Source organism: Anarhichas minor, unplaced genomic scaffold (genome assembly GCF_050575085.1).
Source record: "Anarhichas minor isolate MPS153535 unplaced genomic scaffold, ASM5057508v1 ptg000033l, whole genome shotgun sequence".
Lineage (NCBI taxonomy): Eukaryota > Metazoa > Chordata > Actinopteri > Perciformes > Anarhichadidae > Anarhichas > Anarhichas minor.
In genome coordinates this window covers 12,540,258-12,564,140 of record NW_027466479.1, presented here as the reverse complement: position 1 = coordinate 12,564,140, position 23,883 = coordinate 12,540,258, and the positions used below count along the sequence as shown (strand labels likewise).

The 23,883-nt window shown below is 45.7% G+C and overlaps 1 protein-coding gene across 1 annotated transcript in view; it reads right to left on the bottom strand.

Annotated features, from left to right (window-relative positions):
• pag1 (phosphoprotein membrane anchor with glycosphingolipid microdomains 1) overlaps positions 1-23,883 on the bottom strand; it is a 41,390-nt gene that overhangs the window by 16,682 nt on the left and 825 nt on the right. Inside the window, exon 2 of the mRNA XM_076105472.1 lies at positions 9,924-9,983. The gene's annotated coding sequence lies outside the window, so the exon portion shown is untranslated. The remainder of the gene's footprint in view (positions 1-9,923; positions 9,984-23,883) is intronic.

Sequence of the window (23,883 nt, the reverse complement as noted above, 5' to 3'; positions counted from 1 at the left end):
CTGTTGGACGGTAGCAAAGAAAGAGAGAATTACCATCCACAGTGCCTCACGTTCTGTGGGTGCCTGTGTGGCTGCGTGACACGTCCCTCTGCAGGGTCCTCTGGGTGCACACAGACGAGAGACGGTTTACAGCTGGGTGGCTGCTGAGAAATGAGCCCCAGGAAGCGTCTCAGAGGAGAGCCAGAGGCATTTCCACAATAATAAATAATCCAGACTTTAAGCAGTCGTGCTTGTGTGGAGCACTGCAGGCAGCGCTGAGCAGCGCTATATAGGAGTTAGGAGAGAAGAAAGTGATGACTGGAGTTTATTCCAAACCGAATGAGAATAGTCTGCAGAGACCCCGTTTTGGAAAATGAACCAGGATCTATTCTTAGAAAAAGCATTGTATTCAAAAGCACGACTTTGTCTAATGTTCTGTGATCTTTCTGGGCCAAAAAAAACAATAATTAATACATGCATGCACACAATGCACATTAAGTGGTACATAGATGATACCACACTTTGTATATCTGCAGTGTCTAAGCACAAGCCAACGGCCGTATGCACACTGAGAACAACACAGAACCCTGCAGGTTGTTTCCTCCAACAGTAGAAAACACTCTGATATTCGGAATAAAACCCATTGAAATAGAAAAACAATTTCTTCACATTAAATCTCCATATATGAATGAATAAATTCAAAACTGGATGAACAAAGGGCCTTTAGGCCATTCTGAAAACAGAAAGACAATGACCATGGATGCACCGGATGATAAACAAACACACCACTGACCATCTTGTGTCCTGACCAGAGGGCCATTTGGATGATGGGGGGTGGGAGCAATGGGGGAGGGGAGAAGAAGGATTCTGCAAGAGAGAGGCGAGAACGGAAGATAAAGAGAGAGAGGGGAGGGGGGGGGGGGGGGGGGGGGGGGGGGGGACTCTTCAAGATGTGCAGAAACCATAATGCAACCAAAAGAAAACAGAATGTAATGAAGAGAGGGGACGACTCTGAAAGAAGTGGCAAAAGACACATAGGCCCCACAAAGTCATAGTGACACACACACACACACACACACACACACACACACACACACACACACACACACATATCCCCCCCCCCCAAGGGAGGCTTGATGAAATACAGCTCCCCACAGGCTGCAGGGCAAAAGGGACCCAGCCTTGACAGAGACAATGCAATTAAAGTGTACACACACACACACACACACACACACACACACACACACACACACACACACATACATATCTGTTGAATTCAATTATTAAATCAGCTTGGAGCTTGGAAACAGTCGGTGCCTCCGATCAAGGGACATGATCTGTGTTGCCACGGCAACGCTGTCCCATCCTAAGGGTTAATGGTTTTTAGCATGAGGAATTGATCCGTCCTCCCTAAATGGGGAAAATTGAAACTGCATAATTCAGCAAGGCTCCTGGATTTCTCCCTCCCATCCCCAACCTCCCTGTCTCGTATTACAGATGTGCGTGTTACGTCCTCATCCACACAGCAGCTATCTCTGCTAGCGCTTGTATCGATCTCCCACTGGGGACTCGGAATAACGAAATATGAAGCGTCGCAGATTAACGGTTTCCCGTCCTGAAGTTTTTCATTATTGAAACAGATTCAAAGAGATCCGACAGCCATGCTCTACCAATAATCTCATCTTTCATTCTTCATTTGCACACATGACAGTTCTCTCTGTTTTCCTTTTCTCTGTATGCATACTGTACCACAATGAAGACATTTTAGAAGAGAGGTTGACTATATCTTTCACTGCTTTATGATAAGACGGCAGGGTGGTCTCGCGGTTAACCGGAGAAATCTGGCGTCAAGAATTCAACGTCCTCTTCTCCTGAACCCCTTCCAGCTGCAAGGCCACAGAAAGAGCAACATGTGTCTTAAGTCTTCACCATGAATGACAGAGCTCCCTTCTCCCTTGGCCTTCCTGACCTCGCAGACCTATTACAGTCCACAGAGGCTCTGTGTGTACGTGCAGGGTTTGTGTAAACACATGTGCGTGTGTGTGTGTGTGTGTGTGTGCCTGTAGAATTTGCCTCTAGTTAATGTCATACGGCCCCATGGGAAAGAAACATTTCCTGTCTTCCTCTCCCAGACTTCGAGGACTCTGATGACCGTGAAGTCTCCAGCTGCCTGCAGATGTTTTTCCACACAGAAACAACTGTATTTCAAACTGGATGCACACAAAGCTGCATCTCAACTGAGGATGGATTGCTTGTCTAACTGGCTGTAAATGTTAAGCTCCGAATTTCTGAGTATTTAAAAATAGCATGGTAACCTCACTTTAAATGTAAAAAGTCTGTATTTGGGATATAAACGACACTCTCCCCCCCACTCTCAATTTCAGTTCCACTTCCCTCCTTCTACGTCCTCACGAAAAACAGCTTTCTCAGGATCCCTCAGTTGCGTCTTCCTCCCACATGATAAATCTTTCAATTTCAAGTCTATTTTCCCTCTCCGCTCCTCGGAAAGGGGAAGTGTACAGTACTGCCGCTGGTGTTAAGAGCTTCGCCCAACAGTAAAAAAAACAGTTTGCAACTCACAAAACCACAACTGCCCTCTGAATATGACAAGCAAAAACCTGCTGCTTAGCAACCAAACGCCTACCAAATTGAAATGTAATGAACCGAGCTACATTCACACACAAGACTCTTTTTTTTTTTGAATATTCTCGACATCCTGACGAAGCCCTTTTATTCCCCCTCACTCCAGCAGAAAAGTGCGTTATTGTCTCAAATTAATCAGCTTTCCGACAGCGTTGCCGATCGGCTAATAATAAAAATGTGAAGCAACAATACAGACTTCAGTAATTGTGCGGCGGAGCAATTTTCTGTGATTAAGCAAACCAGCCAAGCGTGTCATCCAAATAAGTAAATTAGAGCGCGGAGCGTGAAAAAAAGGAGATGGATCGTTGTAATGATTTCAGGGATTGTCACTCACATTGTAAGTGACCTTTTTTTTGCTGGGGGGGGGGGGGGGGGGGGGGGGGGGGTCAACTGTTGAACCCTGGGAATTCCCGGACGGAGGGCATAGGCGGGGCTGCAGAGTAAGAAGACTAACAGAGAGTGTCTTTCCGTGTGTGAGCATGTGTGAGTCTTGTTCGTCATTTTGACTCCTCTTTAACAAGAAAAAAACAATATTAAACGGTTTTACGAACTGATACACACGCGCCTCTGATTAGGAAACAGCAGATTTATTCAGCGCTGAACGACTGCATGCATATCATTTCTCTATCACTGTCACCTTGAGATGAAGATTAGCATTAGAGTGAAAGAGGAGTAGATACGGCCACATCATTATTCAATGGCATTGGCCTTTATGTGTTGAATAGCCGACCAAGATAAAGGGATTATCAGTGTGGATGGAATAGGGTGAAGGATGTTAACTCTGAGTATTGTGTGTGTGTGTGAGGTAATTCATTCCAAAAGCTGCTAATGAGATGCAACAGATGCCGGGAGACGCATGATCTCGTTCTTTGCGAATACACTTGACACAATGCGTTGACGCGCGGACAGCGTGCACAGTCACTTGCGCTATCAAAGATGCATTAACACACACTGGTGTAATCCTTTCTTGGAGGACACACCCTGAGCTGTTGAGGCTGCACTGCAAATTTCTGCGCGGCACTTCATTTATGTCCTCCTGTGACACCAGCCTTTTGGACAAAAGGTGCCGGGCAATAGGGGGGAGTTAATAGAGGTGTGTGTGTGTGTGTGTGTGTGTGTGTGCAGACGAGCAACTGAAATGGAAATGCGATCCTTCTTTACAAGGCCATAAACACAGCAGGGGTGGGTTTTAAAAGACGACCCCGAAAGGGAGAGTGGGACCCTTTGTACCCTCTGTGGCGTCGGACTACAACACATTGCGGCTGTGCTTTAGAGGGAACACAAGTCTGGTTTGCTACTGTGTGTGCGTGTGTGTGTGTGTGTGTGTGCATATTTGAGGAGAGGTCATGGAGGGAGGCAAGAGTATAGCTAGGAATGAAAAAGTGAACGAGTGGAAAGAGGCTGAGGCATGCTGATAGGGCTTCTGACCTTTTTGTGCGAGCCATTTTCCAGACATACTTCTACTGGCTGGGATTGGTGAATATCAAACACACACACACACACACACACACACACACAGTCTGCCGATGTCTCTTGTCCTCCCTCTCACATAAACTACCTGTTCCTCCACTGTCTTCCCTGTCCTCTCTTCTTTCCTCTAATTTATTTCCCTGATCTTGTCCTTCCTCCCTTTGTCTAATCTCAACAGTCTGTTCTTCCTCCACCTCTCTCTCTTCACCCCCGTGCCCTCAACCTCTTCTCTCACCTCTCTCCCCTGCCCCCCTATAGACCCTCGTCCCTCTCCAGACCGTAGCATATTCAACACGTCTGCTAGCCCATAAAGATATGGTAAAATATGGAGGCCTGCAGGGGCTCAAAGGGCATTTCTACAATCAGACACAGCAGTTGGGGGGGGGGGGGGGGGGGGGGGGGGGACGGTTGGCGTAGCCATGGGGGTTTTCGCAGCCAAAAATATATGGCAACCTCTATAAGAAAAAAGGGGGAAGGGGGGAGGATGCTGCAAGACATGGCAACCCTCACACAGCAATCTTCAGATTTCTAGTTAAATCCGTCCGGCGCACACGCCTGAGCAACTCTGGAAGATTGCGCGAGGCAGATACGGCTCTGCCCTCCACCCTTTTCACAATTCCATTTGATTTCTCATTCCACGAACCGGAGCTTATTCTTCATTTATCATGGCGGCAAGTAGAAAAAGGCGCTCACTGAAGAAGAGGCACTCCACGTCAGAGAGGAGAAAAAAAAAAAAACAGCAGCATTTTTAGATAGAATATGCAATAATATATATTATTGGTTGTGTTCCCATCTAAATAACATAATATATCTTGTTTGTTTAATTTGTACAAATAAAACTACGTGTAGAAACATCAAGAGGTTTTTGGCCGGATACAGTGACTTCATGGTACAGATTAAAAAACAAGATATTGTGCTAAGCTAAGCTAGCCGACTGCTGGTGGTAGCTTCATATTTAGCATACAGACACATCAATCATCTCAACTAACTTGCACCGGGTTTCTACAGCTTAAGGCAAGTTAGAAACAAGACTTTCTAAGACTACTATAAGTAGTGCCATTAGCATTTTAAGACTTTTGAAAGACATTTCAATAATACGGCCTCATTTTTCAGATGAATGAATTCAATGACTTTGCAGTAACGCTGCTCCTCAGCAAACGAAGCAAGCGTGTTACAGTGTATTCCAGTAAACACTCAGAGTAGGCTGTTTGACCCACTATTTACCACGACTTCCACCTGTTTGCCAGTGAAGACATCAAACATATTTATACACTGCAGACGTCTCTTTACAACCACGACTGGAACCCAGAAACTGCAGAAATCCCGCAGCCAAACCTCCCTTTTCTACGAACGTCTGCTGCATGCTCAAGAACTTCATGAACTTCAAATAGCGTATAATAAATGTGTAACACAGTATAATAAATGTATAACACAGTATAATATCTATTTACAAAGAGGCAGCGGCAGCTAATGGGAGCGGCTCAGCGTGTCCCGAGGGAGCGCTGAAAACCAAATGAACCAACTGAATGTGCATCAGAGCAGCAAACGGAACGCCTGCTGGTGGCGGAAAATCTGCTGTCAGTCACACACACACACACACGGGCACAATTATTTACACACACACACACACACACACACACACACACACACACACACACACACACACACACAGGAGTTTAAACACACAAACACAGTGAGAAACAGACAGAGAGAGAGAGAAAGAAGGAGTGAGCCGACTGAAAGAACACATTCAAAGCACTTAAGTGTGCAGGTGGCAGCAGAGAGGGAAACGCAACTGAGACACCTTCACACTCTCTTGACACTTTCAAGGAAGCTCATGTGGCCAGAGGCAAATGCGTTCTGACACAGTGGGTGGATAATGTGGCGAGATGTGTGGAGGGAGCTGGGCAGACCGGGGTGACGTTCGCTGATATTATTCACAGAGCCACACAGAGGAGGAAGTGGAATACAGACGCAAAGAGAGGATCGATGGGTCAAAATGGGTCCTTTCTGTTTCTGAACCTAACCAAACCTTAACCACAGCGGTGTCAGGGCAGAACATGATCATATGTGTCAATCTGAAGGGCAATAGATGGTTTCCCTGCTCATTCATTTTGCCTTTAATTTGTCTTCCCTTTACCCGCTTGTATAAACACCACTCTGCAGACACACACACACACACACACACACACGTCTGAACTCTAACCCAACACACACTTCCAGAGTGCCCCTCGAAAATCAAGAGCCATTATTTTTACAGTATTCGTAAATTACTCTCTCAATGCTCCTGACCTCGAACTCGTATTAGGCCATTAGCAAAGCCCCCCCCCCCCGACACTTAACACACCGTGCACAAAACACACACAGCCTCCACGCTGCTCTGACCCCTCGAGTGCTGCTGCTGGGAATCTTTCCCGCTGATATCACCCCGGGTGAAACGTGTGACATCATGTTATGTGCTAATGTCTTGTCTTTTTTTTAGCTCGATCACTGAAGAACTTCCCGACGGTCTATCAGCGTCATATCAATTATTGTGGCTGTCAGAGCAGACAGGATGTTGCTCGGTGTAGATGGCAAGGATTTTTTTTTTTAAAAGGAAGGAAGTCAATCACAGAAAAGTGGACACGGTGTCTTTGAAAAGATGCTGAGTGGAGTAAAACACCTCTTGATCTTCAAAACATGTCACGCTCTCTATCACCTGTGCTTCCAGTCTTTCTCTGCTGTTCACTAACCAACAAAACATTCATATAACGACAAGGATATTTATTTCTAAAAAGCACCCTCGCTCGACATTGCGTGATTGTTGCTTCTGAAGATTAAGGGGATATAAGCAACAAGTGCAGTGTCAGCTGACCATGCAAGGAGCATGACAGTGTGAACAGAGCCAGAGAGGAGATTGCAGATTTAGCCACTAAGCTGCTTGGGGCATAAAAACGACATCTGCAATCCCCGAACTTCCCCCGACAAATTTGTCGTGTACAATTCCCTAGAAATCTCCACGACACACCGTACACATGAGCATTCCATTCCCACTTTCAACTGCAACAGAAGTCCACTCAAGGTTAAAGAGTCCATCAGGATGTGTTTGTTTGTGAGGGGGGGTTAAGCTCATGTGTGAGGACAGTCGGCAATTGTACTCCAGTGAGAAGTCTAAAAATATACCACACACACACACACACACATCAATAAGCTAGGGAACAGAGGATAGAGAGCGGGATTCCCGTGAGGAATCAGTGGAATGTAAACAGGCCGCCCACACACACGAAATAACACACTTTCAGAATGCTTCATCAGAGGCCGTGAGACGGCGACCTCATCTGGAAAAAGATGCCCCAGAGAACCGTGCAGTTTGTTGGGATTGTCCTCTTGGTTTACCCACTCTGTCCTCGCGACGTCCTCCAAAGAGCCCCATGGGAGGCGACAGGAATGCCGGGAAATCTGACAACCTTCAGCCTTTTGTTTTGCACTAAACGTACTGTGTGCAAAATCTCACAGAATTATGGGTAAAAATGATGCAGCCTGCACTCGGCTGCGCTGGAGACATTAGCGTTCAAAGCTAAACCAGGGTTATTAAGATTTAATGAAAAAGTCAGACGGCATTATTCTTCTTATCCCTCACCTCAGTAATACGGCTTGCCTGTTCCTCGCACGCACAGACTTACACACACACACACACACACACACACACACACACACACACACACACACACACACACACTACTTCATTCTAATCCTATGCATGGCTCGGATAAGTGTCATCAGCCCTTCTCCGGTTAATAAAACCCTCTGGGTCACACACACTGCAATTTCTACAAATGTGTGTGTGTGTGTGTGCTCAGACACTGGCAGTTCATATACCCAATAAACACTGGAGCTGCTTTTAGACAGCTATACTCACTTGTAGAAGAGCGAAACTTTGGGGCAGCGTTGCGGACCGTGGCACGGTGCTTTGAATAATGCACACTGAGTTGCCGACACTTTATCGGCCAGCTGACGCCATTGTTGTGTTATGCCTATGGCCCACATTACCAGCTGCTCCAGAAATCACTTTCTGGGTCGCTGAAGGATTACTGTAGGGCTAGCGCGGGAGCACACAGTCCTGGGGGCCACAAATGGGTCAAACACTGCGTGATCTGAGAAGCAGCACAAACAATGAAGCATCCAGCAGTAACCTTGAGAGCTCGTTCTTTAGAGACTAGAAATCCACAACGGGACTCTTTGCACTTAATTAGTAGGAGCAAGTCTAGACGAGCGAAAGTAAACAGCAGCTAATTTCCTGTGTTTTGGCTATTCCCAGCCTTGTCATGTGGTTAGCACTCGCTCTTAGCGTTGCAGAGTTAGCCTTCCTCCTGCGTGTGGCTACCGCAGCTATTGTTCTGCTGACATGCCACTAATAAACAGCCGGTAACGCCCTAATGCTGCTGTGGCTAACCTACCCGCAACTTCGGCAAATAAAGGCCCCAAGGAGTTTGAAGTTGTCTGCCTTTAAAAGGAGGGATTCCCAGTGATTGAAGTTGGATATTCTTTCTTTAGCGGGGAGAAAGGAAGTGTGTTTATTTCAGCTTTCAAGTGTTTTTTTGTTGCAGAAATCGGACACGAAAACGCAAAAGATCACACTATTTTCTGATAGCAAGCAGGAAAAGTTAAATGTAGTGAATTTAAAAACGCAAGTGACTCTCAGGAATCTAAAATAAAAGTAAATGTAAAGAAAGAAAGAAATTCAGGACTGACTGTGGACACTTTAATTCATTCCTAGCAACCCTTCTTGACTACTGCCTATAAAGTATTACTTTTCCCATTTATCCCCAAACTTCCTTAAATAAATGGAGAGAAGAGGGAAAAGATGATGTGATAAAAAAAATACACTCTATGGTCGTTATAACGGCCTTTTATATTTCACTGTAGGATCATGAGGGCCCATTAAATCAGCCAGACTGCAACGGTTACAGAAAAAGTGTCAAGCTGGGAGCCCTTTCATGTGAAGAGCCAAGAAGGTAAAGAAAGCAACGGATGTTTGCAGCCCCGCCCCATCATCCTCTAAGATTTCTACAGGAAATGAAAGAGATAGAGTGGAAGTGAAGCAGAAGAAGACATGAACCAGCTGCTGAAGCACGACAAGCTGCTGGGAGACTCTATTTAGCCCCCTGAGGAAAATCTCAACACCTCTGAGAGGCTAAAAACTCTTGCAATAGAAAGTTATTGAGCTGATGTTCAAAACACTCAAACACAGTGAGGTGGACAGCGTGTAGTTTTTGTACAATTAGGAGCAACAACAACGACAGGACTTGTGAAAAGGTGTGATATGCGACATATGTTCCAACCTGGACTCCAACCAGCAACACACATGGTGTTCATTAGTGCACTGACACATAAAGAGGAAACTGCTGACCATGCAGCCAGGATTACAGTCCTTCAGCGGTTGAGTGCAGCGTCATGGTACCGACATGACAGGGGGGATCGATTTGGTCTCTGTGGCATTTGCTGGTAGTTGTTCAGTGTCTATCAGTGGTGCTGAAACCATCGATGACGGAAAAAACAATCAATGACACTTTCTGCCAAAGACTGTTTTTTTTAAGGCCTTTTATTTTGGATAATTTTGATAGCAGAGAGCGATGAGAAGTATTAGAATAGGGAGTTGGTGTTTGGAGGTGATTATCATCCATAGTTACATGTGTAGCTGAAATTATTAGTCGACAGAAAATGATGTGGAAGTTTTGACAGCTGATAAAATCAATTTAGTCAAATCTTTAAGCTTGAATACCAAAGATTCACTGACTCCAGCTCCTCAAGATGCATGCTGCTTTTCATTGTGTGGTTAGTAGATTGATTACCTTCGTGTTTTGGACTGTTGATCGGACAAGACCAGCAACTTGAAGTCGTCACCTTGAAATCTGGGAAAAACACAATGGGAATATAATATTATTTTTTTTTTGTCGACAACAATTCATCATTTGATCGATACAATAACTGGGCAGATTTCCCAATAATAAACGGATTTTTATGGCAGCGCTATAACATGATGCTTGACACTTCAATCACTAAACCTTTCAGTGATGGATTACTTCTGAAGTCATTACTACTGTTGTTACAAACAGCTTTTCTGTGCTTCACATCATTATGTATCGACTTACATTTGACCGTCACATGTAATTTTCAAGGCATCACATTTGGCTTTTGAAGACTTATGGTGAACATCTGCCAGTATGTTTCACTACATACACTAAATTATGAATTTAAAAAAAAGTAGATGAATAAATAATGAAATTAGTTGTAGCCTGTGGCGATCCCCTCCGCCCTGTCGGCCTGTTACTAGTAAGCGTGGCTGCAGGATACTGCAGGAGGGCGTGGCAGAGGCTCTTCAGCAGAATGTGCCACTGCTCTTTAAAATACACTCTTACTTCTCCGTCCTACACGAGACGTTATGGTTTCCCTCTTATGTTGTCTTTGAATGGATGAATAATCTGTTGATTTGCTTGGTTGTCAGCATCTCCATCTTCTGCCGTGGCCGAGCAGCCCCGGTTTGTGACATTACTTTGTCCATCCGCAACAGATTAATGCTATCATGTGAGGGACAGTGTGTAACAGGCATCTGTGCCAGAGCGTGTGTGTGTGTGTGTGTGTGTGTGTTGTATAACAAACACCCGGGGGATCAAGAAAAGCTTGTTAACATCCCTCCCGATGTTCGGAGGTCGTTCGCCCTCCCCGGGTCTTGTTATCGCTCGGCGGGCCAGTAAAAAATGACGATGCATAACGCCGCCCTCAGACGCAGTCGGGGAACGCCTCGCTGGATTTAAAAACAACCTTGAAGTTTGGCGTAGGAGCACACGGGAGATGACACATTCACACAAAGAGAGAACACAGACACGTTACACATCGATTATCCCCCGATGACTGGCTGGCTTTGTACATCACTGTGGTGTGTCTGGGGTGTGTGTGTGTGTGTGTGTGTGTGTGTGTGTGTGTTTGGCTTTATGACAAGTTAATAAAATGACTCACGTGCTGCAATCATGCTCAAATCTCACTGAGATGGTAAAGAGCAGAAAGGATGGTTTAGAAGTCACTGTCAATATGTACAGTTGTCTTGTATAGACTATAAACCTGTGTTTACTCTTCCTATGCGTTCACTCCATCATGTGTCACTTACATGCCGCAGATTAAGGAAACAATGTCTGGTGGCTCAAGTAAAGTAAATAGTCCTTGAAGCCCTATTGTCACCCGTCTTTGCAGAGCTCATGAGGATTGGCTCTTGTCCTATTCATCGACAAAAACAAAATATTTGGAGTTTATTGAAGAAGTTGCTCTGCGCTCATTTTGGTGCGATATGACTTTATGTCAGTGTCACAGGTAGACTGTGACTAAAGCAGTGCCAGCTGTGAGTGACACAGCAGCGATTCAGAGGCAGGAACTGAGCGATGAACATACAGTACAGAGTCTCACTCACACTTACACACACACACACACACACACACACACACACACACACACACACACACACACACACACACACACACACACACACACACACAGCATTACACATAAACAATGTAGAGGGAAAGTTTCGTGTGTGTGTGTCCTCATTCATTGTAATTCTCCCATAATCCTTTACTCTGTGAAATGACACAGCTGCCAGACATATCCTCTTTGTTGGCGCCTCAAACCTCCACTCCTTTCCTTTCCTCTCCTTTCCTTTCCTTCCTTTCCTTCCTCTCTCTCTCTCTCTCTCTCTCTCTCTCTCTCTCTCTCACCCACATAGACTCTACAACCACAACATCTCCTAAAACATCCATCCCAATGGCGCATCATGATTATGTTTGCAATAGTAATAATAATAAATCAAATAGTCTAATTAAAAGGATGCAATCGACGCGCATTCATCACCATGTCGACTCGATAATTGGAAACAAACAAACTCCATTCAGAACGGACAATCTGCTAAATTGCGACAGAATAGAAATGACTGAGTTTGTTTTGGACTGGAGGAAGAAGATGAAAAACAGCACGCTCGCTTCCCGTCTGCGACGACTGAACACACCCCGTCTATGCAGACAAACATTCACAAGCACACACACACTTCGCTTCCTAATCCCCAAACGGTTGGTGGTATTAAGACTTGTTTGTATAAACCCATGAAAACATCTGTACGTTCACAAAGACACGATGAACTCACAGGCTTCTGCGGGTATACAACATGAAAAGGGGAGGATGATGAGGGGGGAAAAAAGAGAGAGCAGGAAATCAGGATACGGAGCGCCCACATGCCGATAGCTGGCACTTTGGTGATGGCAGTCTATCCAATCATTCCCCAAAAAACCCTGTAACCAGGGGCGACAGGGCCTTGACGATGCACAGACAGAACTCATTGGTTCTCCATTAGCTTGTTGCCAAGGGGCTGATAATGCGGGCCGTTCAGATGTGCACGCGGGTATAGAAAACACTTGTGCATGCATGAAAAAGACAATGTGACGACACGGACAAACACATACTTAAGGTACATGTGCATGCTGTCGCACAAGCCTGAACACACTTGCTTTCATACACCGACAAACTATCCTTAATATCCGACATTATCCAAACGATTGAGTTCCTGAGACAGTCGATACGCTAGCTCGCATTGAAGGAGGAGAAATCGATGCTGTTACACTACCCGAGCAATTCATCATCAGCTAACAATTCAGAAAGACCGCCGAGGGCCAAAAGACAGAGCGGTTCTGTTACCGCGTTGAGGAGTGTGATCTGATGAATATTCGCAGAGAGCTCCACAAAAAGGAGGAGCAGATTGTGTGTTTCACGCGGCGCACAATACTGACTCGGATTCAACGGCCACTGTGATCTGCTTCCCCCCCCCCCTACAAATTCTTGTTGACTGAATCTGCGCACGCTCGGCTGACGGTGTCGAGTTCGTGAAGCGCCAAGCGGGCTAACTCTGCTCGATACGATGAGCTATACGTGCTAACCTCCAGCCATCAGAGGATGCAGGAGGACAGCGCAGAGACGAGTGCTTCAACATCAGAGCCAACGGGATGTGAAGTTTCTGGAACAGTGATGGTATATTGTTGGGAGAGAACCACGGGGGGTGGGGGGGGGGGGGGGGGGGGGGGCTTTAGGTTACAATCTCTGCGTGGCTTGGGTTTACTGACGGAACACAGAAAAAGCACAGAGCTCATCTGCACACGCGGCAGCTATTGTGTTCAATCTCTCAAAAGAAAGAAATCCCCCATCCTCCAGAACTTGAACACATCTGTGGTCGTCCGTGGGTCTGTAGAGTTTGTGTTGCTTAAGCTGGCCATTAACTCTGTGAGTATTGTGTGTGTGTGTGTGCGTGTGTGTGTGTGTGTGTGTGTGTGTGTGTGTGTGTGTGTAACAGGCAACGCTGAGTCATTAGTGGTGTTGCTTTCAGCGTACAGCGTGCTTAATGAGAGGCCACGCCGCCGGAGTGATTAGTTACTGTGAAGGCTGAGGGCCAACACAAAGTGTGTACGTGCTAAAGGGGGGGGGGGGGGTACATTTGTATGTTAAACCCAGATTTATTTTAAATCATCTCAGTTTAGAGTCTGTGTGTGTCATAAGAACCCCCCCCCCCCCCCCTTTACATCATGTAAATTGCTAAAAAGCAACATTTCCTGGTAGTCAAATTCAATGAGAGCTGAGAACTAACACAGAGCCAGAGATCTGTATTCAGAAGCCAAACCCTACACCCTTTGTGTTGTTTTTTATGAGGCATTGTGTGGCTGAGATCAGCCTAAAAATAACCTTCATAACATGGTTGAAAAGAAGCTCATCCCCCAGCCTCATTTGTTGCTCTGAGTCGGGCTTTCAATTTACTGCTTTACGACCGGGTGTGTGTTTATTGCCACGAGTTGGCGTGTATATATGTGTGTGTATATGTGTGTGTGTGTGGGTGCGATTAAAACGAAAGGCAAAGTTGCTTGCGTGGGGATGGGATAAGAAAGAGCTGACGAATAATATAGAGCGGGAGCTGCTGTGGCCTTCCCCCAGCCTGCGACTCCTTCTTCAGCACTGCAGCCGCTTTTTATCAAGCGCGACGAAGGAGGACTGAATAGGTTTCCTATTTATTGTGAGATTTTTTTTTAAAAACAGGCGTGGCCGGACCATCTTTTATTGCTCCTGACAACTTGAGAGAAAACAATTCTCTCGACATTCATTCGAATCAGAGCAGGAGCGCAGCAGCAAGAGGAGAAACGCCTACAAGCAGCTACACTTGTTGGCAAGAATGCATTGTCAGCAGATATTAATAACCATGAACCCTGGTGATCTTCAGTGTGTGTTAGTGCGGGTCATTAGTCGCAGACAAAACATGAATCTGGAACTACTTTGGTTCTGGTTCCCACTTCTTACATTGTCTTTGTAGTACATAATAGTTAACTAAATATTTATTTCACCAACATGACATTTTATTGGCAAATGTATTAATCAACAACATAAGCTGCAGGTTAATCCATTACAAAGATAATGAGGTGGTTGCAGCAGTAGCAGGAGGTGGACAACAGTCCGCGACCACAGCAGTGCTTTGAGCTACATGCTAACGTCAGCGTGCTGATGTTTACCATGTTGACAGAGAGCTTGTTGTGTTAGCATGCTAACACTTTCTAACTTGGACGTAACAAAGAACAGCTGATGGGAATTAGTTGGGCAGGTATTTAATCTTAAAACAAATGTTTTTGAGCCGATGATGCACGAGACATTTCGATAAAAAGGGAGGCCGCTAGATTTGAAAATCTTACATCTGAGCGCTAAGAATGTTTTGTCTGGCGAATCCACATCAACTTGGTCTGATTACAACTTAGATTCCATGCTGTCACTTCCTAGTCTGTCTGAGAGTTGTCATTGTTGGCTCAATTCCCCATCCTCCGCTCCATCCTTATTCCTCTGGGTTCATTTGTGGATGAGTCATTTCCAAACCTCCACCTAGAGTAGAGCCTTTGATAACTGCTATCCCCCCCGACATTCTCTCAGGATGGCTTCACGTTTGGATTTCTGCCTCACGCCTCCCCTTTGTACAAAGAATGTTTGCAGTTGATTATAAAAGAAAGTGTCCTGGAGACTCGAAGCCCTCTGTTACAAACTAGCCATCTATCCCGTGCGTCATCCTAAACTGTCGAAAGAATAGACCGGAAAGCGCTTTTTCTTCACTTCACTTCACTACACAGGGTTCCACGTTATTTCTCGACTCCCGTGTCCTTTCCTCTCCTATTTTCACCCCTTCACCCCTCCCTTCTAATCCTCTTTTTTTTTTCTCTTTAACTCTTCTCTCCCGCCATCATTTCCTCTCTTCGGCCCCTCAGTATGCGTAGAAAGCTGAGGGCCCTGGCTCCGGTTCAAACCCTTTTTATGTCGCTGCTCAGCAGAGCACCCTGCTGTGGCGGGTCTCTTCATTTTCTTTAAAGCTCACATCTCTATCTCTCTCTCTCTCTCTCTCTCTCTCTCTCTCTCTCTCTCTCTCTCTCTCCCTCTCTTTTTCTTCCTCTCGTCAAAACTCCCACTCTTGCTTTCTGAAGAAGGGAGGTGCTGCTTCCGTGAGCTTTGTCGGCATTTTTTTCAAAAGTGCTAATCCCTGGGCCATGCGTGTACTCTCCTCAACCTTTTACAGGTCAAATATAGTCGTTTGAAGTCAGGGTTTCTTGTTCCTCGTTCGTTATTATGTGAAAGATGCCTGCGTGTGATTGGATCTTATGGAAAAAGGCTGCAATCTCATTATTAATATCAATTAACAACTTTTTAAGTATTTATTAATGATTCCCAACATTTAGAACTGCATGATTACCAACAAGTAAAGGATTAACTGTGATAAAAATAATAATAATAATTTTTGACCGTTTTTTAAAACATCTATTAATCATTAATAAAGACATTAGTCACAACATGAGGGTATAAAAAAGATCATTCAATGAACTAGCTCTATCTGTACAATATGTAAATAGTTTGTTCAACAAATAAAAGTGCACATTGTCCCATTTTGTGGAGGGAAACTAACTTTTCATAAGAAAACCATCAGGGACCAACTGTCCAGGAACTGAACGGCCCCTAACTTAACTAAACAATCAGCTCTTTCTTCTTCCTCTTGGCTCAAACATCTTTTCCCCCCAAATTCTATTCATCAACTCATTCACAACTCTCTCTGTCTAATTCTCTGTACATCTCTCTCTCTCTCTCTCTCTCTCTCTTATCGTTTCTCCTTCCGCCCTTTACGTTTGGACGTTGCCATTGTCTGCTCCTGGATAGCGAGGCATATTTACCAGCAGCCAGCGGAGGCAAAACAACCAGCCCATTCAAAGAGCTCAGCAGTGGCAGAAGATGGAGAAAGGCAGGAGGAGGAGGAGGAGGAGGACGGAGCGGGAGAAAAACAAGAAGGAGACGGAGAGTAAATTCCCTGGATGGACTTGCAGATATCAGTGAAGCACACAATGTGTGTAAACAACCCTTAATGGCTATAATGGCCTCCTCCTCAAGCTTTCTTGCAGTTCTCGTGTTGCAAATTGTTGCATTCAGAATCACACACACACACACACACACACACACACACATCACGCTCTCTGGTAAGCCCTATAGTCCATTAACAAACACTGTCCCTGTAGTAAGCAGTCATTAGCAATCAGGCTAAAGGCTACTCTCTGGAGAGAAATGGATGAAACCAGAAGCTCATTTCCTCTGTGCAGTGTGTGCACAGCCACATAATGGCTTCAAACGGGCACACGCTCTGAGCCCACACGGGGAAATCTCAACTGATCACTTCCTCTACTGCTGATGTCAAAGTGGGGGCCTAAAAAAAAAAAAAAGAAGTGAAAGACAAAGACATGGGAAGTTATTTTATCTTTCATTGTTTCATAACTGTTGGCAGATTTGCTGGTTCCATATTTACGGAAAGTTCTACAAAATGACTTCGTCATTGTGCGTCCTTAGTGACCTCAAAAACACCATATTTTATACATAAATACACACTCACATACTCACAAGAGGACCACACCACAAACCAATGTTTGACCCGAGAGATGTTTCACCTCATTCCACCGCTTTTCTTTTCTCACCTGTCTGTTCTTCACCACCATCACTTCACTGAGGAGTGCAAAGACCTTGGGGAGAGCGGCGTGAAGAGGCTGCCCGTGTGTACTTTCTGCCTCGTATACTATTGCATTTTATCAGAGCGAACACACAGCAGAGCACGTACCCGCACCGTGTTTGTCTGGCAGCTTATATTAATACGCCAGTGCCCGTAAAGATAACGGGGGCATTTCCTATTACGAGCCTGCTTGGGAAAAAGGGAGGTACGCTTTAATTGCACGCGGGACAGACTGTCATTGTGATTGTGTGCGTGTGTGTGTGTGTGTGTGTGTGTTCTCTGCTCAAGATCAGGACAAAGGAAGTAGAATGAAAGTAAGAAAGAGAGAAGCTGGCAAGAGAGTGCACGGGGGAAAGGGTGGAGGAGAGACGAGGGATAAATAAAGAAAGAGGAATGGAAAGGAGACAGATAGAAGGGGGAAGAAGTGAGACACGGTGACAGGCGGTTAGAGAGGAGGAGGATAGGAATGGAAGGAGAGATGACGAGGAGGGCGGAGGGAAAATAAGGAGACAATATGGGAATGAACCAAGAAATAGGGCCAAAGAGACAGTGAAGGGGGGGAATGGCCTGACAGAGACAGATAGAGAGAGAGATGGTGGAAGACGGTGTGAGCCGGCCCGGGGTCGACGGTGATGGATGGAAGTCAACGGATGGCCGTCACATCCTTCATCTGCACGGAGACAGAGCAAAATACCACACAGTAGAGCACAACACCCCCCCCCCCCCCACACCATCACCTGATACGTGTATGTGCCTAGTGGCTGGCCGGGGCCGCTATACGTCCATTTTATACTGAACGGCTTTTACATAAACATGAAACACACACACACACTCTTCACTGCATGCATGTTAGACAAATGCAAATGCTAACTACACACACACACACACACACACACACACACACACACACACACAGACGTCAGAAAGCCAACCAACAATCATCTCTTTGTCTTTTCATCGCGTCCCCAATGACCCTCATTCAGCTCCAGTTATAAACTGAACAGATATTCTATTTCTCTCCAAAACACATGATGTGTGACACACGACCACACGACGACCTCATTACCATTGACAGAACACCGCCTTGTGTGTTACTCACATTACGAAAACAAAAGAAATGTACGAGCAGGAATGATTCGCCGTTTTCACAAAAAGAGTGTTGTTGCAGTGGTCAAAGACGCGCCCGGTGAGGAAAAACTGCAGACAGAGACGCACACAAGGACAAAGGCTCGCTTGTGTATGCAGAGGGCCACACAGGTGAGCCCAACAGAGAGGTAGACAGAAGGAAAAACAGACCTTACACAAAGAGACAGATAGTTTTCTCAAAAAGACAAAACACCAGAAGCCTGCACAGAATGCAAAAAAAAGCATGCAGGCCTTTATGTCCGTGTGTGTGTGTGTGTGTGTGTGTGTGTGTGTGTGTGTGCACCCTCCCTGCAGTGCTTTAGCCAGCAGAGTGTGAGATGAGGATCCTCCCCTTGGGTGACATTATAGCATCCCTGCAGTGTGTGTGTGTGTGTGTGTGTGTGTGTGTGTGTGTGTGTGTGTGTGTGTGTGTGTGTGGTCTGCTGCATCAGCAGCACTTTACACCAAAGGAGAAGGGACTGTGTCTGTACACACTCTCTGTTCACTCCCCCATGTGTACCGTCCCTCGCCTCGCCTCGCCTCGCCTCGCCCCTCCACACGCCGCAGTTTACAGCTCGCTCATACATGACACACGCGCTCGGCACATTTCAGCCACTGGAAGTGTGTTACAAGTGGTCACTTTGGCATCACTCCATTTGACTTGAAGAACAAGAGGCAACAGTGACAGCCCATAATAAGAGGTGACTAGGCACAAGAATAGAGACGTGTGGTCAACGTGAAATGGTTTTCCTGTGAAATACGCCTGTTTCTGAGTCCGTACGGTCAAACTGAAGCTACGTCCTGGAGCCGGTTGAGGGTTCTTTACTTTGTTACCTTTGGACAGACTACAGGCTCCATGTTTCCTCCTGTTTTCCAGTCTTTATGCTAAGCTAAGCTTTGCTTCATATTTAGCGCGCAGACGTGAGAGTGGGCTCAATCTTCTCATCTAACTCTCAGCACAAATGCAAATATAGTGAACACATGTTCCCCCTGAAAACTATTCATCAAAGCATGAAAGTGCATTCTTGAACTTGTGAAAGAGCAGTGTGACGGAACGATCCCAACTGGAGAGTTTACTGCCTCGCTTTATATGTCGAGACCCATCCTCGTGACAACTGAACAAAGTCCGAAGAGAGCTTTAATCTCGTCCTACATCAGAAGACAGAGAATAGAGTACCGGAACGAAAAGTCGTTTCAGATCCCTCGACCCGGTCCTCTCTCTCTCTCTCTCTTTGCTGACATCAGTGGGTGAATACATAACAACTCGTGTTACCCACAATCCTGGGAAGAGGGACTCGGGTTTCCCATCAGAGCTTCCCTGAGGCAATCTCAGTTAATCGCATCCGCAGTGTTTACTTGCCTCGAACACGCCACACTCTCTCTCTCTCTCTCTCTCTCTCTCTCTCTCTGTGTCTCTCTCTCTCTCTCTCTCACAGCAGCACAGAGGTGAGGTTTGTTTCTGTGCTCCAGCAGAGAGAGTCTGCACACAACGCAAACTGCGGAATAGTCAAACACAAGCTGAAACACAGCTTCTTGTCTCAAAAGGTGTTGCCTCTCCTTATTAGAAGTGGACGTTTTTTTTTAAAACACACACAAGGTAGAAACAAATGTTTGATAGAACATGTCATGGATCTGAGAAACTGTCCCAAATATTGGATCCCGTGTATTTATTAACCTCAGAGGGAAGAAGCTGTATCTCTACTGCAACTTCCCCAAATAGATGACGAATCTTCTCTCGAGAAGGGATTGATCCTGGTCCAAAGATCTGATCCATCAATAAGTAACTCGTGTACTTTAAACATTTGAACTTAGCGGAACATGAGGTAGTTCCCCTGCTTTGAATAAGCTGCTGAGAGCGTTTCCTGATCTTACTGTGTGAGTATTCGTCCGCTATCTTTCTCAACGTGCGCTGCTTTTACTGCGGGAATTTGCACTTCTGAAGTGCGAACGCAGCAGATCTATTTTAATAAACTCTCGTCGAGTGCACCTCGTGAAGATTGTGTACTTGTGAATAACCTCAAATGGGATTTAAAAAAGAAAAAAAAGAAAAAGCATAACAAGTGCCCTTTACGCTGCACAGAACAAACGCAAAATCAATCCTGCGGCGGTCGAAGAGACCGAGAGGAGCACCAGCGATATCCCAGCTGATGCACTGGAGATCAATATTGCCCTTTTTTTTAATATTATTAGCACTGCTGTCCCGTGTTTTATTCTCTTCATCTGTCAAACCCTTCATCTAATAACTTTTGACTGAACACTCTAATCTCTACAAGCAGAGGAGACAAGACATGTTTAGCAAGTGCCCCTAATTTGGCTGCAGTGAAAGAAGAAGTTAAGCTGGTTCTCTACTTTCTCAAATGACAGACTTCATATAGCAAAAACAACGCAGATTAAAGATAGCGGGATGAATGGAATCTAAAGGATGCCAAATCACACTAATGATCAAAACCTTAAAGTCTTACCGAAATATTCACCGCAGACTGGCTGAGCCTTGAGTTCAAAAGCGCTTTGATTATACTGGCTTTCATGCAGGGCTGGGAATTGACACCTAAAAACTGCATTTATCTAATAATATTTGCAAAGTTCATATCAGCAGCTGACACGTATCAGCCCACGGAGGCATCCCTCAACCACAGCCTTGATGACTGCTGCATGGCCTCCGTGAGCTCTAGAAGCGTTTCCTCTTTTCTTAGACGAAACTTTATGCCGAGTCATGTGAAAACAAAGCAGAGCCTAACGTCGTCCATGACGGGGGTTTACAAATTGAATGTGGAATATGCAAACGTGGTATTTAGTTGTTTGGACTACAAGCGGACACCACCAAACATAGAAATTCAATTCTGTGAAAGCCTCGTCCCGGCGAGCGCAGCAGGAACTCCATCTGAAAGGGGGAAATAATTACATTCGGCTCCTCTGTTTTTACTCTGGTTTAGATCAATGGAAGAAACAAAATGCTTTCCATTTTCATAACAGAATCCTGCTTGACATTTAACAATTGTTCTTTGGTAGTCACATCAGCACACACACACACACTTCCTCCAGACTGGACCTAACTCCCCCGAGGTGTGTGTGTCTCAGATGGACAGCAGGGCGTCCAGCAGGGCGTGCAGCTCCACTGTTTGCTCACCGATGGCGGCGATGTGGTTCTCGCTTGTCGAAGCCTAAGTGAGTGTGAAATGTGTGTGTAGTCTGCCTAACGACATCTTTGACAGCCCTGTGATGAAACCGTACTTCCACAGCAGTCAAGACGGAGCGGGATTATCCTCAGGACCGTCCGCCGCAGCATCACCGTGTTCTCCATCAGTCCAGACACGTCAGGACTGATGACACAGTGCTGTAACTCAAAGCCTACATCAAGGATTGAACAGGCCTGCTGAGGTTAAAGAAAATTATTTGAATAGTTTTACTCAAATGCGTCTTAAAAGCAACTGAAATGCACTTAAAAAGGGATAGTTTGATACTGCCCCCAACAGCCAGGAGATGTTTAACCAGACCTGCTGGAACCAAACGCCACCCAAAGCAGAGAGGGCTGCTCCGGGGAGGGGAGGGAGGAGGGCCCCGAGATACAAGCTAAGCTAACCCAGCAAGGACCTGAGGCTATACTCCAGCCTGTACTCCCAGCTGTCTGAGGTTCACAGAGACCCGGCTCCATCGTGGCGTCCCGGATCGAGCTGCACTTGACGGCAGGACGGAGCGCAGGACTCCAGTGGGGCGAGAGGAGGTGGGCTCTGCGCTCACATGTTAAGATGTCGCCCAGAAGAATTGTTTTTGTTGCTGCCGTTTAAATTCCTCCCGATGCAAACTCAGAAATGTCCTACAGCAATGCAGTAAAGTTTTGGGCTACAACTGCATTCCGTTGAGCATTCCTGTGTTGCATGACGACAATAGATGATCCCTGAATCCTGAGCATGAAGAACAACACGACATGGCGGGCGGTCACCTGACCTGCTATCAGGTAGGGACGCGCTGATCCAACTCTTTCAGTGGCAACGATACTGATACCTATACCTGGGCTTTGGTTATTAAAAGAATAAATCATACACCAGGTACTATAGGGTGCCTCCCTATAGTAACATCTCTGAGGCTGTTTGGGGAAACGTTTGGACAGCTTGAGTGTGATCCTTTCAATTAAGGGCTGTGTGAACAAAAAGGATTTTACTCTCCTTGGACTTGAACTGGTGCATTTTTGTTAAAGTCCCCTTTTGCTCCTCACTCATCCCCCCCCCTTTTTTTTTTTTAAGTGCAACAGCTGCGCATACCCAGCCTTGGCTCCATCCAAATACCGGCATTGACAGCACGCTATGAATACGCTGAAGTTAAAACTGTCACAAACACAGTCGACTGCTTAGAGAGTAACAGAGATTTAGTCAGACACGGACATCCAGCTGCGTGTCTTTGACATGCGTGTGTGTTGTAATCTGCAAAAAGGCTGCCGGCAATACAAGAAATGTCTCTTTTTTTTGTAGCATCATTCGGTTCATTTTGCCTCCATGCTGGACTTAAACCCATGTGAGGGGTATTTCAAGAACACTCACTTTAGGCCCGGGTACAGATTTAGGATTCAAAACTCGACTGCTTGCCAGTTTTCGGCAGAGCGGTGGTTAATTGTTTTCACCATGCTCCTATGGAGACGTCGGGGAAATACCGAGTTCATTAATGTTTAGCGCGAAACACAAGGAAGTGAAGCGAAAGGCAGAGGGAAGCTAAAAACAAAGTGCAAATTGTGTTTGCTGAAGCGAATGTCAACTTCTGTGACAGCCGGTCTGCTGCAGGCTGGATGGATGGCCTGCAAACAGGGCCTGTGCAACAACTGAACGAATCAGCACAGGCTGGGGGGGGGGGGGGGGGGGGGGGGGGGGGTCTGTTGGCAGCATTTGGCTCTATGTGTGGGTGTGTGTGTGTGGGTGGGAGAGTGTTGGGGGTAAAAGAGAGAACCCGAAGGATAATTGACAGAGTGTGAAAAATGTGTTTATTTATTCGGCAGAGAGGAAATTCTGATTTACAGTTATAGAGAAGGATGTTTGTAGACTAGAGTGTGTGTGTGTGTGTGTGTGTGTGTGTGTGTCTCTGCCTCACCAAACATGACATATGCACATGTACAGTAGCCTATGTGTGTTTGTTCATGCATGATCTAAAAAGGAAGGAGAGGCCATGTACTTGTCAGTGTCAGTGAGGACGAGGCATGTTTGAGGTTACCCAGAGGGCTTAGCAGCATCCACACACATGACCATCCACACACTATATGGTGCTGTGTGTGTGTGTGTGTGTGTGTGTGTGTGTGTGTGTGTGTGTGTGTGTGCACTTTCAGCCAGTAAATCTTTCAACACTAGGGAAGTTGACAGGCGTCTCAAAAACAAGCACAGGCGTATCTCGCTCGTTGTAAAAAAATGTTGGGTAGCCTTAAAAATAACACATGAAGAAGAAGGCCAAACCATAACAGACTTCCTGCATGAATACAGACCACGTTCTTATAATACATATATTAATAGAGACACAATGTACAAGGAGGCACACAGGAGAACCTCACTAATCCTAGTATAAATCCATTCATTTCAATAGGAATATAAAGGTCTGTGGTTAGATAGCACCAT